This window comes from Ranitomeya variabilis, chromosome 2, assembly GCF_051348905.1.
Source record: "Ranitomeya variabilis isolate aRanVar5 chromosome 2, aRanVar5.hap1, whole genome shotgun sequence".
NCBI lineage: Eukaryota > Metazoa > Chordata > Amphibia > Anura > Dendrobatidae > Ranitomeya > Ranitomeya variabilis.
In genome coordinates this window covers 653,857,730-653,870,611 of record NC_135233.1, presented here as the reverse complement: position 1 = coordinate 653,870,611, position 12,882 = coordinate 653,857,730, and the positions used below count along the sequence as shown (strand labels likewise).

At 47.0% G+C, this 12,882-nt stretch overlaps 1 protein-coding gene across 1 annotated transcript in view; it reads right to left on the bottom strand.

Moving 5' to 3' along the window:
• LOC143807533 (scavenger receptor cysteine-rich domain-containing protein DMBT1-like) overlaps positions 1 to 12,882 on the bottom strand; it is a 430,549-nt gene that overhangs the window by 297,912 nt on the left and 119,755 nt on the right. The window lies entirely within an intron of this gene.

Below are 12,882 nucleotides of genomic sequence, written 5' to 3'. Positions count from 1 at the left end.
AAAGTAAGAGCAAAAGAAAAAATGAAAGAATAGTGACTAATGTTTTAACTTCTAATTAATTAAAATATAGGCTTTTATATGCCTTAGGCCGTGGTCACACTTGCGAGTTCAATGCGAGAAACTCGTGTGAGTCTCTCGCATCAATACCTGGCACTGCCGCCGGCACTTGGACCGGAGCGTGCAGCTGCATGTGTTTCTATGCAGCCGCACACTCCGCTACCGAGAGCGGTTGGCAGTGCCGGGTATTGATGCGAGTTTCTCGCATTGAACTCACAAGTGTGACCCTTACCTAAGATGGAAATCTTCAATCATTTATACTGAAAACAATTAATCATTTACAGAATGATTATTCATTTATTACCTAATATGATCTAGTAATTATTTTGTGTGCAAAGAGTGAAACACAATAACTGATAAAATGTTAGTTAATGGTCTGGAAAACTGATCACTAAAATGGAATTATAATGAGGGAAAATAACTTAGACTGTGTCATACCTTTCATTGCCTTGTGCCACAACATTTTTGCCATGTTTTTGGAAAATCTCATAAGCCACAAGGTGTGAATGTAGTTTTAAACTGGTGTGACACTTCTTTGTGTATCCAGAGATTGAAATGTATGCCTCCTATGGGCACTGTAAGGATTTCTGAATGCATCTTTTAGACGCCTGCGTAGTCGCTGAGTTTTTGAAGCAGAAAACACTTCAGGTAAATATTGAAAGTGTTTTTCCTCAAGAAACGTCATTGATGTTTATTGGGTCATGTTTGTGCCTGCTTTACCACCGGCATCTTTTTTTTAAAGAGAACCTGTCTGCAAAGTGTTGTAATGTAAAATAAAGATATGGCCATCATAGCACAGCTGTAATACTGATTACATTGATACCTTTGGTGAAGAAATCCGCTTTGTGGTTATTCTTTAATCGCCATTTGAAGTTTTTTGCTAAGTTGCTTTTGGTGCACAAGGGCTGGACTGTACACTTGGTCTTCTCCTCCCTATCTGTGATTCCCCTACCTCTGTACTCTATTATTATTATTATTATTATTATTATACATTTTTATAGCGCCATTTATTCCATGGCGCTTTACATGTGAAATACGGGGCAAATATTGACAAATACATTAAACATGAGCAAAAAACAAGGCACACGGGTACATAAGGAGGGAGGACCCTGCCCGCGAGCGCTCACAGTCTGCAGGGGATGGGTGATGATACACTAGGAGAGGGTAGAGCTGGTTGTGCGGCGGTTCAGTAGGTTCAGGATCACTGCAGGCTGAAGGCTTGTCGGAAGAGGTGAGTCTTCAGGTTCTTTTTGAAGATTTCTATGGTAGGCGAGAGTCTGATGTGCTGGGGTAGAGATTTCCAGAGTATGGGGGAAGCACGCGAGAAGTCTTGGATGCGGTTGTGGGAAGAAGAGATGAGAGGGGAGTAGAGAAGGAGGTCTTGAGAGGATTGGAGGTTGCGTGTAGGTAGGTACCGGGAGATCATGTCACAGATGTATGAAGGAGATAGGTTGTGGATGGCTTTGTAGGTCATTGTGAGGGTTTCGAACTTGAGCCTCTGGGCGATAGAAAGCCAGTGAAGGGCTTGGCATAGGGGAGAGGCTGGGGAATAGCGGGGAGACAGGTAGATTAGTCGGGCAGCAGACTGTAGGATGAATTGGAGTGGTGCCAGAGTGCTAGAGGGGAGTCCAGAGAGTAGCAGGTTGCAGTAGTCGAGGCGGGAGATGATAAGGGCATGAACGAGTGTTTTTGCGGTGTCGCGGTCAAGGAATGCACGGATCCGGGAAATGTTTTTGAGTTTGAGGCAGCAGGAGGAGGCAAGTGCTTGGATATGTGGCTTGAAAGTGAGGGCAGAGTCGAGGATCACCCCGAGGCATCGGGCGTGTGGGACTGGGGAAAGAGAGCAGCCATTGACATTGATGGATAGGTCTGGTGGAGGGGTAGAGTGAGATGGGGGAAAGATGATGAATTCTGTTTTGTTCATGTTCAGTTGTAGAAAGTGAGCAGAAAAGAAGGCTGAAATAGCAGACAGACAGTGCAGGATTTTGGTAAGTAAGGAGGTGAGGACAGGTCCGGATAGGTAGAGCTGCGTGTTGTCAGCATAGAGATGGTACTGCATACCGTGGGATTCTATGAGCTGTCCCAGACCGAAGATGTAGATGGAGAAGAGTAGGGGTCCTAAAACAGAGCCTTGAGGAACACCGACTGACAAGGTGAGGAGGTGGTGTGGGGGAGGGAGACACTGAATGTCCGATATGTCAGATATGACGAGATCCAGGAAAGGGCCAAGTCTGTGATGCCAAGACATGAGAGGATTTGTAGCAAAAGGGAGTGGTCCACAGTGTCAAAGGCAGAAGACAGGTCCAGGAGAAGGAGGACAGAGTATTGTCGCTTGCTCCTGGCAGTTAGTAGGTCATTGGTGACTTTAGTTAGGGCAGTTTCAGTTGAATGATGGGAACAGAAGCCAGATTGTAACCGATCAAAGAGGGAGCAGGAGGAGAGGTGGGAGGACAGTTCAAGATGGACTTGTTGCTCCAGCAATTTGGAGGCATAAGGGAGAAGAGATATCGGGTGATAGCTAGACACAGAGGATGGGTCGAGGGATGGATTTTTGAGGATGGGTGTGATCTTGGCATGCTTGAAGGATGAGGGGAAGCCACCTGTTGTGAGTGAGAGATTGAAGAGGTGCGTTAGGGTTGGGATGAAGACCGTGGAAAGGTTAGGGATGAGGTGGGATGGGAGCGGGTCGAGCGTGCAGGTGGTGAGGTGTGATCTTGACAGGAGGGTGGAGAGCTGATCTTCTGTCATGGTGGAGAAGCTGGTTTTGGAAGAGCAGGGGTGAGCAGCTAAGAGAGGCAGTTGGCGCTGTGGGCCAAAGCTTTCTCTGATCGCATTGATCTTCTGTTTAAAGAAAGAGGCAAAGTCTTTAGCAGAAATGAGAGGGGAGGGAGTGGGTGCAGGGGGACGGAGTAGAGAATTGAAAGTGTTGAAAAGCTGTTTAAGGTTGTGAGACAGGAAGGATATGAGAGATGAGAAGTAAGTTTGTTTTGCGGCAGTGAGCGCGCACTTGAAGCTGGCGAGGGACTGCTTGTATGCGGTGAAGTGGTCAGCAGAGCGGGATCGCTTCCATCTGTGTCATGAAGGCAGGCTATGTCGGTAAGAGGGAGAAGGGACTCATAGAGTGATTGTAAGTTTAGATGTTTGAGATTTCTGTGAGGGAGTTTGTGAAGTGGGGGTTGCACACTAGGAGAGGAGAGGGAAGAGAATGTCAGTAGGTTGTGGTCAGACAGGGGGAGGAGTGTGTTAGTGAGATTAGTAAGGGAGCAGAGGCGGGTGACAATGAGGTCCAGCGTGTGGCCATCTTTGTGAGTGGCCTCAGAGGACCATTGAGTGAGGCCAAAGGAGGCAGTCAGTGATAAAAGTTTAGAGGCAGCTGAGGCGGAAGTGTCAATGGGGATGTTGAAATCACCCATGATGATAGTGGGGATGTCAACAGAGAGGAAATTAAGTAGCCATGTGGTGAAGTGGTCGAGAAAGGTGGCGATGGCTAGTTCTGGGGGGCGGTAGATGACAGCCAGTTGGAGGTTGGAGGGGGAATAGATGCGGATGGAGTGCACCTCAAATGAGGGAAGAGTAGCGGAGGGTGGTAGTAGGATTGGAGTGAATGAGCAGGTGTTGGACAGGAGCAAGCCAACCCCTCCACCACATTTGTGGAGGTGTGAGAGAGGTGGAGACCGCCATAGGAAAGCGCAGCTGGAGAGGCTGTCAGAGGGGGTGAGCCAGGTTTCCGTGATGCCAAGGAAGGAAAGTTTGTTGATGATGAAGAGGTCATGGATAAATGGCAGTTTTGTTGTGAATTCCGTTCTCGGGCTCCCTCCTGTGGTCGTGAATGGTACTTTGTTGAGTTCTGTTCGTGGGCTCCCTCTGGTGGCTTTGAGTGATACTGCTGGTCTTTAGCTGGGCTCCAGCTGCCTCATTTTCTGCTATGCTGGCTGCCTATTTAACTCCACCTAGATCTTTACTTGTTGCCAGCTGTCGTTGTATTCAGTATTGGTTCAGATCTCTCTGGGACTTCTCTTGTGACCTGTCTCCTCCTGGAGAAGCTAAGTTCATGCTAGTTCATTTTTGCTCATTGCTTTTGGAAAATGTTTCTCAGTTTATGTTAAGTTCAGTCCAGCTTGCTTATATGCTATTTCCTTGCTAGCTGGAAGTTCTGGGGAGCAGAGTTGCTCCCTCACAACGTGAGTCGGTGTGAGGGTATTTTTGTATTCTCTGCGTGGATATTTTTGTAGTATTTTATACTGACCGCACAGTTGCCTTGCTATCTTCTTACTATTCAGTATTAGTGGGCCTAATTTGCTAAAACCTGTTTTCATTCCTATGTTTGTATTTTCCTCTCAACTCACCGTCATTATTTGTGGGGGGCTGACTTTACTTTGGGGAAATTTCTCTGAGGCAAGTGAGGCTTTGTTTCTCTCTAGGGGTAGCTAGCTCTCAGGCTGTGAAGAGGCGTCTAGGGAGAGTTAGGTACGCTCCACGGCTGCCTATAGTGTGTATGATAGGATCAGGGTTGCGGTCAGTAAAGTTCCCACATCCCCAGAGCTTGTTCTATATTTCTGGTTTACCTATCAGGTCATTCCTAGTGTTCCTAACCACCAGGTCCATAACAGTACAGCTGACCAGTAAAGTGTTAATGCATCGCAAAAGAGGGATAAGAGAAGTTCTGAGCTCATTTTTTTTTCTCTGCAGTGTGTTTTGCCTCTCTCCTCCCCTTAATCTCTGGGTGGTTCAGGATTCAGCTGCAGATATGGATATTCAAAGTCTGTCCTCTAGTGTGGATCATCTCACTGCAAGGGTACAAGGCATTCAGGATTATATAGTTCAGAATCCTATGTTAGAGCCTAGAATACCAATTCCTGATTTGTTTTCTGGAGATAGATCAAAGTTTTTGAATTTCAAAAATAATTGCAAATTGTTTCTTGCTCTGAAACCCCGCTCCTCTGGTGACCCTACTCAGCAAGTTAAAATTATTATTTCTTTGTTACGTGGTGACCCGCAAAATTGGGCATTTTCCCTGGCGCCAGGAGATCCTGCATTACTAAATGTGGATGCGTTTTTTCTGGCGCTTGGATTGCTTTATGAGGAACCTAATTTAGTAGACCAGGCAGAAAAAATCTTGCTGGCTCTGTCTCAGGGTCAGGATGAAGCGGAGGTTTACTGCCAGAGGTTTAGGAAGTGGTCTGTGCTCACTCAATGGAATGAGTGTGCCCTGGCAGCGATTTTCAGAAAGGGTCTTTCTGAAGCCCTTAAGGATGTTATGGTGGGGTTCCCCACGCCTGCAGGTCTGAATGAATCAATGTCCTTGGCCATTCAGATTGATCGGCGTTTGCGGGAGCGCAAACCTGTGCGCCATCTGGCGGTGTTCTCTGAGCAGAAGCCTGAGTCTATGCAATGTGGTAGGATTCTGACCAGAATTGAACGGCAAGATCACAGACGTCAGAATGGGTTGTGTTTTTACTGTGGTGACTCCACTCATGCTATCTCTGATTGTCCTAAGCGCACTAAAAGGTTCGCTAAGTCTGTCACCATTGGTACTGTACAGCCTAAATTTATTTTGTCTGTTACTTTGATTTGCTCTCTGTCATCCTACTCTGTTATGGCTTTTGTGGATTCAGGCGCTGCCCTGAATTTGATGGATTTGGATTTTGCCAGGCGCTGTGGTTTTTTCTTGGAGCCTTTGCAAGTCCCTATTCCACTCAGGGGAATTGATGCTACGCCATTGGCCAAGAATAAGCCTCAGTACTGGACTCAAGTGACCATGTGCATGACTCCTGCACATCAGGAGGATATTCGCTTTCTGGTGTTACATAATCTGCATGATGTTGTCGTCTTGGGGTTGCCATGGCTGCAGGTTCATAATCCAGTATTGGATTGGAAATCAATGTCTGTGTCTAGTTGGGGTTGTCAAGGGGTACATGGCGATGTTCCTTTGATGTCAATTGCTTCTTCTACTCCTTCTGAAGTCCCTGAATTTTTGGCGGATTACCAGGATGTATTTGATGAGCCTAAATCCGGTGCCCTACCTCCTCATAGGGATTGTGATTGTGCTATAAATTTGATTCCTGGCAGTAAGTTCCCTAAGGGTCGACTTTTTAATTTATCTGCCGCTATGCGGAGTTATATAAAGGAGTCCTTGGAGAAAGGGCATATTTGCCCGTCCTCGTCACCCTTGGGAGCAGGGTTCTTTTTTGTGGCCAAGAAGGATGGTTCTCTGAGACACTGTATAGATTATCGCCTTCTTAATAAAATCACGGTCAAATTTCAGTACCCTCTGCCTCTGCTGTCCGATCTGTTTGCTCGGATTAAGGGGGCTAGTTGGTTCACCAAGATAGATCTTCGAGGAGCGTATAATCTTGTGCGTATAAAACAGGGCGATGAATGGAAAACAGCATTTAATACGCCCGAAGGCCATTTTGAGTACTTGGTGATGCCATTTGGGCTTTCTAATGCCCCTTCTGTGTTTCAGTCCTTTATGCACGACATCTTTCGAGAGTATCTGGATAGATTCATGATTGTATACCTGGATGATATTCTGGTCTTTTCTGATGATTGGGAATCTCATGTGAAGCAGGTCAGGATGGTATTTCAGGTCCTGCGTGCTAATGCCTTGTTTTTGAAGGGCTCTAAATGTCTCTTCGGAGTCCAGAAGGTTTCCTTTTTGGGATTTATTTTTTCCCCTTCTACTATCGAGATGGATCCAGTTAAAGTCCAGGCCATTTATGATTGGACTCAACCTACATCTGTGAAGAGTCTTCAGAAGTTCCTGGGCTTTGCTAATTTTTACCATCGCTTCATCACTAATTATTCTAGTGTGGTTAAGCCTTTGACTGATCTGACCAAAAAGGGTGCTGATGTGACGAATTGGTCTTCTGCGGCCGTTGAGGCCTTTCAGGAGCTGAAACGTCGGTTTTCTTTGGCTCCTGTCTTGCGTCAGCAGGATGTTTCTCTCCCTTTTCAGGTCAAGGTTGATGCGTCTGAGATTGGAGCAGGGGCTGTCTTGTCTCAGAGAAGCTCTGATGGCTCTGTGATGAAGCCATGTGCTTTCTTTTCTAGAAAGTTTTCGCCTGCCGAGCATAATTATGATGTTGGTAATCGGGAGTTGTTGGCAATGAAATGGGCCTTTGAGTAGTGGCGACATTGGCTTGAGGGAGCCAAACATCGTGTGGTGGTCTTGACGGATCACAAGAATTTGATTTATCTGGAGTCAGCCAAGCGGCTAAATCCTAGACAGGCTCGAAGGTCGCTGTTTTTTTCCCGTTTCGATTTCGTGGTTTCGTACCTTCCGGGCTCTAAGAATGTGAAGGCTGATGCCCTTTCTAGGAGTTTTGTGCCTGACTTTCCGGGAGTTCCTGAACCGGCTGGTATCCTCAGAGAGGGGGTGATTCTGTCTGCCATCTCCCCTGATTTGCGGCGGGTGCTGCAGGAGTTTCAGGTCGATAGACCTGACCGTTGTCCACCGGAGAGACTGTTTGTCCCTAATAGATGGACCAGTTGAGTTATTTCCGAGGTTCATTGTTCAGTGTTGGTGGGTCATCCTGGGATTTTTGGGACCAGAGATCTGGTGGCTAGGTCCTTTTGGTGGCCTTCCTTGTCGCGGGATGTGCGTTCCTTTGTGCAGTCCTGTGGGATTTGTGCTCGGGCCAAGCCTTGCTGTTCTCGTGCCAGTGGATTGCTTTTGCCTTTGCCTGTCCCAAAGAGGCCCTGGATGCATATTTCCATGGATTTTATTTTGGATCTTCCGGTCTCTCAGAGGATGTCTGTCATCTGGGTGGTCTGTGACCGTTTTTCTAAGATGGTCCATTTGGTGCCCTTGCCTAAGTTACCTTCCACCTCTGATTTGGTTCCGCTGCTTTTTCAGAATGTGGTTCATTTGCATGGTATTCTGGAGAACATTGTGTCTGACAGAGGGTCCCAGTTTGTCTCCAGATTTTGGCGGTCCTTTTGTGCTAAGATGGGCATTGATTTGTCTTTTTCTTCGGCTTTCCATCCTCAGACAAATGGCCAAACTGAACGAACTAATCAGACCTTGGAAACTTATCTGAGATGCTTTGTTTCTGCTGATCAGGATGATTGGGTTACTTTTTTGCCATTGGCTGAGTTCGCCCTCAATAATCGGGCTAGTTCGGCTACTTTGGTTTCGCCTTTTTTTTGTAACTCTGGTTTTCATCCTCGTTTTTCCTCAGGGCAGGTTGAGCCTTCTGACTGTCCTGGTGTGGATTCTGTGGTGGACAGGTTGACCACGTAGTGGACAATTTGATGCTGTCACAGGAGAAGGCTCAGCGCTTTGCTAACCGCCGTCGCTGTGTGGGTCCCCAACTTTGTGTGGGAGATTTGGTTTGGTTGTCTTCTCATTTTGTTCCTATGAAGGTTTCCTCTCCTAAGTTTAAGCCTCGTTTCATCGGTTCTTATAAGATCTCTGAAATCCTTAATCCTGTGTCATTTCGTTTGGACCTCCCAGCATCTTTTGCCATCCATAATGTGTTCCATAGGTCATTTGTTATGATCCGGTGGTAGGATCTCAAAACTGACCAGACACATATGACCAGAATATAAGGACAAGTTCTGGGGATGTGGAAGCTATACTGACCGCAATCCTGATCCTATCCACACACACTAAAGGCAGCCGTGGAGCGTTCCTAAAAACCTAGACGCCTCTTCACAGCCTGAGAAACTGACTACCCCTAGAGAGAAAGCAAAGACCTCACTTGCCACAGAGAAATAACCCCAAAGTTTTAGGGAGCCCCCCACAAATAATAACGGCGAGTTAAGGGGAAAATACAAACGTAGAAATGAAACAGGTTTAGCAAATGAGGCCCGCTAACACTAGATAGATAAATAGATAATAGAAAATAGATAGGAGTCTGTGCGGTCAGTACAAAAACTACCAAAAATAAGCCACGCAGAGAATGCAAGAACCCCCACACCGACTCACGATGTGGGGGCGCACTCTGCACCCCAGAACTAACCAGCAAGCGAAAAATCACATAAAAGCAAGCTGGACTGAACTCATAATATACTGAGAAACGTTTTCAAGGAAATAATGAGCAAAATGAACAAGCAAACTTAGCTTCTCCAGCAGGAGACTGGTCACAAGGAATATTCAGGAGAGCTCAGAATCAGGACTGAATACACCAACAGCAGGCAACAAGTGAAGGTCCAGGTGAATTAAATAGGCCCAGCATAGCAGGAAATGAAGCAGCTGAGCCCAGCCATATCGCTAAAGGCCACCAGAGGGAGCCCAAGAACAAACTCACACAGTGCCACTCATGACCACAGGAGGGAGCCCGAGAACGGAATTCACAACAGTACCCCCCCCTTGAGGAGGGGTCACCGAACCCTCACCAGAGCTCCCAGGCCGATCAGGACGAGCCGAATGAAAGGCACGAACCAAATCGGCCGCATGGACATCGGAGGCGACAACCCAGGAATTATCCTCCTGACCATAGCCCTTCCATTTAACTAAGTACTGAAGCTTCCGTCTCGAAATACGAGAATCCAAGATCTTCTCCACCACATACTCCAACTCCCCCTCAACCAAGACCGGAGCAGGAGGATCAACAGAAGGGACCACAGGCACCACATATCTCCGCAACAATGACCTATGGAACACATTATGAATGGCAAACGATGTTGGGAGGTCCAAACGAAATGACACAGAGTTGAGGATTTCCAAAATCTTATAAGGACCGATGAAACAAGGCTTGAACTTAGGAGAGGAAACCTTCATCGGGACATAACGAGAAGACAACCATACCAAATCCCCCACACGAAGTCGGGGACCCACACAGCGACGGCGGTTAGCAAAGCGCTGAGCCTTCTCCTGGGACAACGTCAAATTGTCCACCACATGGTTCCAAATCTGCTGCAACCTATCCACCACAGAATCCACCCCAGGACAGTCAGAGGGCTCAACCTGACCCGAGGAAAAACGAGGATGAAAACCAGAATTGCAAAAGAAAGGTGAAACCAAAGTAGCAGAACTAGCCCGATTATTGAGGGCGAACTCAGCCAATGGCAAAAAGGTCACCCAATCATCCTGATCAGTAGAAACAAAACATCTCAAATAAGTTTCCAAAGTCTGATTAGTTCGTTCGGTTTGGTCATTCGTCTGAGGATGGAAGGCCGACGAAAAAGACAATTCAATGCCCATCTTAGCACAAAAGGACCGCCAAAATCTGGATACAAACTGGGATCCTCTGTCAGACACAATGTTCTCCGGAATACCATGTAAACGAACCACATTCTGAAAAAACAGTGGCACCAAATCGGAGGAGGAAGGCAGCTTAGGCAAGGGTACCAAATGGACCATTTTAGAAAAATGATCACAAACCACCCAGATGACAGACATCCTCTGAGAGACAGGAAGATCCGAAATAAAATCCATGGAAATATGCGTCCAAGGCCTCTTCGGGACAGGCAAAGGCAAAAGCAATCCACTGGCACGAGAACAGCAAGGCTTGGCCCGAGCACAAATCCCACAGGACTGCACAAAGGAACGCACATCCCGCTACAAGGAAGGCCACCAAAAGGACCTCGCCACCAAATCCCTGGTACCAAAAATCCCAGGATGACCCGCCAACACCGAAGAATGAACCTCGGAAATAACTCTACTGGTCCATCTGTCCGGGACAAACAGTCTCTCCGGTGGACAATGGTCAGGTCTATTGGCCTGAAACTCCTGCAACACCCATCGCAGATCAGGAGAGATGGCAGACAAAATCACCCCCTCTTTCAGGACACCAGTCGGTTCAGGAGCTTCCGGGGAGTCAGGTACAAAACTCCTAGAAAGGGCATCAGCCTTCACGTTTTTCGAACCCGGAAGATATGAAACCACGAAATCGAAACAAGAGAAAAACAGCGTCCATCGAGCCTGTCTTGGATTCAACCGCTTGGCAGACTCGAGATAAGTCAAATTCTTGTGATCCGTCAAGACCACCACACGATGCTTGGTTCCATCAAGCCAATGTCGCCACTCCTCAAATGCCCACTTCATTGCCAACAACTCACGATTACCAACATCATAATTCCGCTCGGCAGGCGAAAACTTTCTTGAAAAGAAAGCACATGGTCTCATCACAGAGCCATCAGAGCTTTTCTGCGACAAGACAGCCCCTGCTCCAATCTCAGAAGCATCAACCTCGACCTGAAATGGAAGAGAGACATCAGGCTGGCGCAAGACAGGAGCCGAAGAAAACCAACGTTTCAGCTCCTGAGAGGCCTCCACGGCCGCAGGAGACCAATTTGTCACATCAGAACCCTTCTTGGTCAAATCCGTCAATGGCTTAACCACACTAGAAAAATTAGTGATGAAGCGACGGTAAAAATTAGCAAAACCCAAGAACTTCTGAAGACTCTTCACAGATGTAGGTTGAGTCCAGTCATGAATAGCCTGGACCTTGACTGGATCCATCTCAATAGTAGAAGGAGAAAAAATAAAGCCCAAAAAGGAAACCTTCTGGACTCCGAAGAGACATTTAGAGCCCTTCACAAACAAGGCATTGGCACGCAGGACCTGAAATACCATCCTGACCTGCTTCACATGAGAGTCCCAATCATCAGAAAGGACCAAAATATCATCCAGGTACACAATCATAAATCTATGCAGATACTCTCGGAAGATGTCGTGCATGAAGGACTGAAACACAGAGGGGGCATTAGAAAGCCCAAAAGGCATCACCAAGTACTCAAAATGGCCTTCGGGCGTATTAAATGCTGTTTTCCATTCATCACCCTGCTTTATGCGCACAAGATTATACGCTCCTCGAAGATCTATCTTGGTGAACCAACTGGCCCCCTTAATCCGGGCAAACAGATCAGACAACAATGGCCTGCTGTACTGTTATGATCCGGTGGTAGGATCTCAAAACTGACCAGACACATATGACCAGAATATAAGGACAAGTTCTGGGGATGTGGAAGCTATACTGACCGCAATCCTGATCCTATCCACACACACTAAAGGCAGCCGTGGAGCGTTCCTAAAAACCTAGACGCCTCTTCACAGCCTGAGAAACTGACTACCCCTAGAGAGAAAGCAAAGACCTCACTTGCCTCAGAGAAATAACCCCAAAGTTTTAGAGAGCCCCCCACAAATAATAACGGTGAGTTAAGGGGAAAATACAAACGTAGAAATGAAACAGGTTTAGCAAATGAGGCCCGCTAACACTAGATAGATAGAAAATAGATAGGAGTCTGTGCGATCAGTACAAAAACTATCAAAAATAAGCCACGCAGAGAATGCAAGAACCCCCATACCGACTCACGATGTGGGGGGCGCACTCTGCACCCCAGAACTAACCAGCAAGCGAAAAATCACATAAAAGCAAGCTGGACTGAACTCATAATATACTGAGAAACGTTTTCAAGGAAATAGTGAGCAAAATGAACAAGCAAACTTAGCTTCTCCAGCAGGAGACTGGTCACAAGGAATATTCAGGAGAGCTCAGAATCAGGACTGAATACACCGACAGCAGGCAACAAGTGAAGGTCCAGGTGAATTAAATAGGCCCAGCATAGCAGGAAATGAAGCAGCTGAGCCCAGCCATATCGCTAAAGGCCACCAGAGGGAGCCCAAGAACAAACTCACACAGTGCCACTCATGACCACAGGAGGGAGCCCGAGAATGGAATTCACAACAGTCATTGTTGCGGAGGTATGTGGTACCTGTGGTTCCTTCTGTTGATCCTCCTGCTCCGGTGTTGGTCGAGGGAGAATTGGAGTATGTGGTGGAGAAGATCTTGGATTCTCATATTTCGAGACGGAAGCTTCAGTACTTGGTTAAATGGAAGGGCTATGGTCAGGAGGATAATTCCTGGGTTGTTGCCT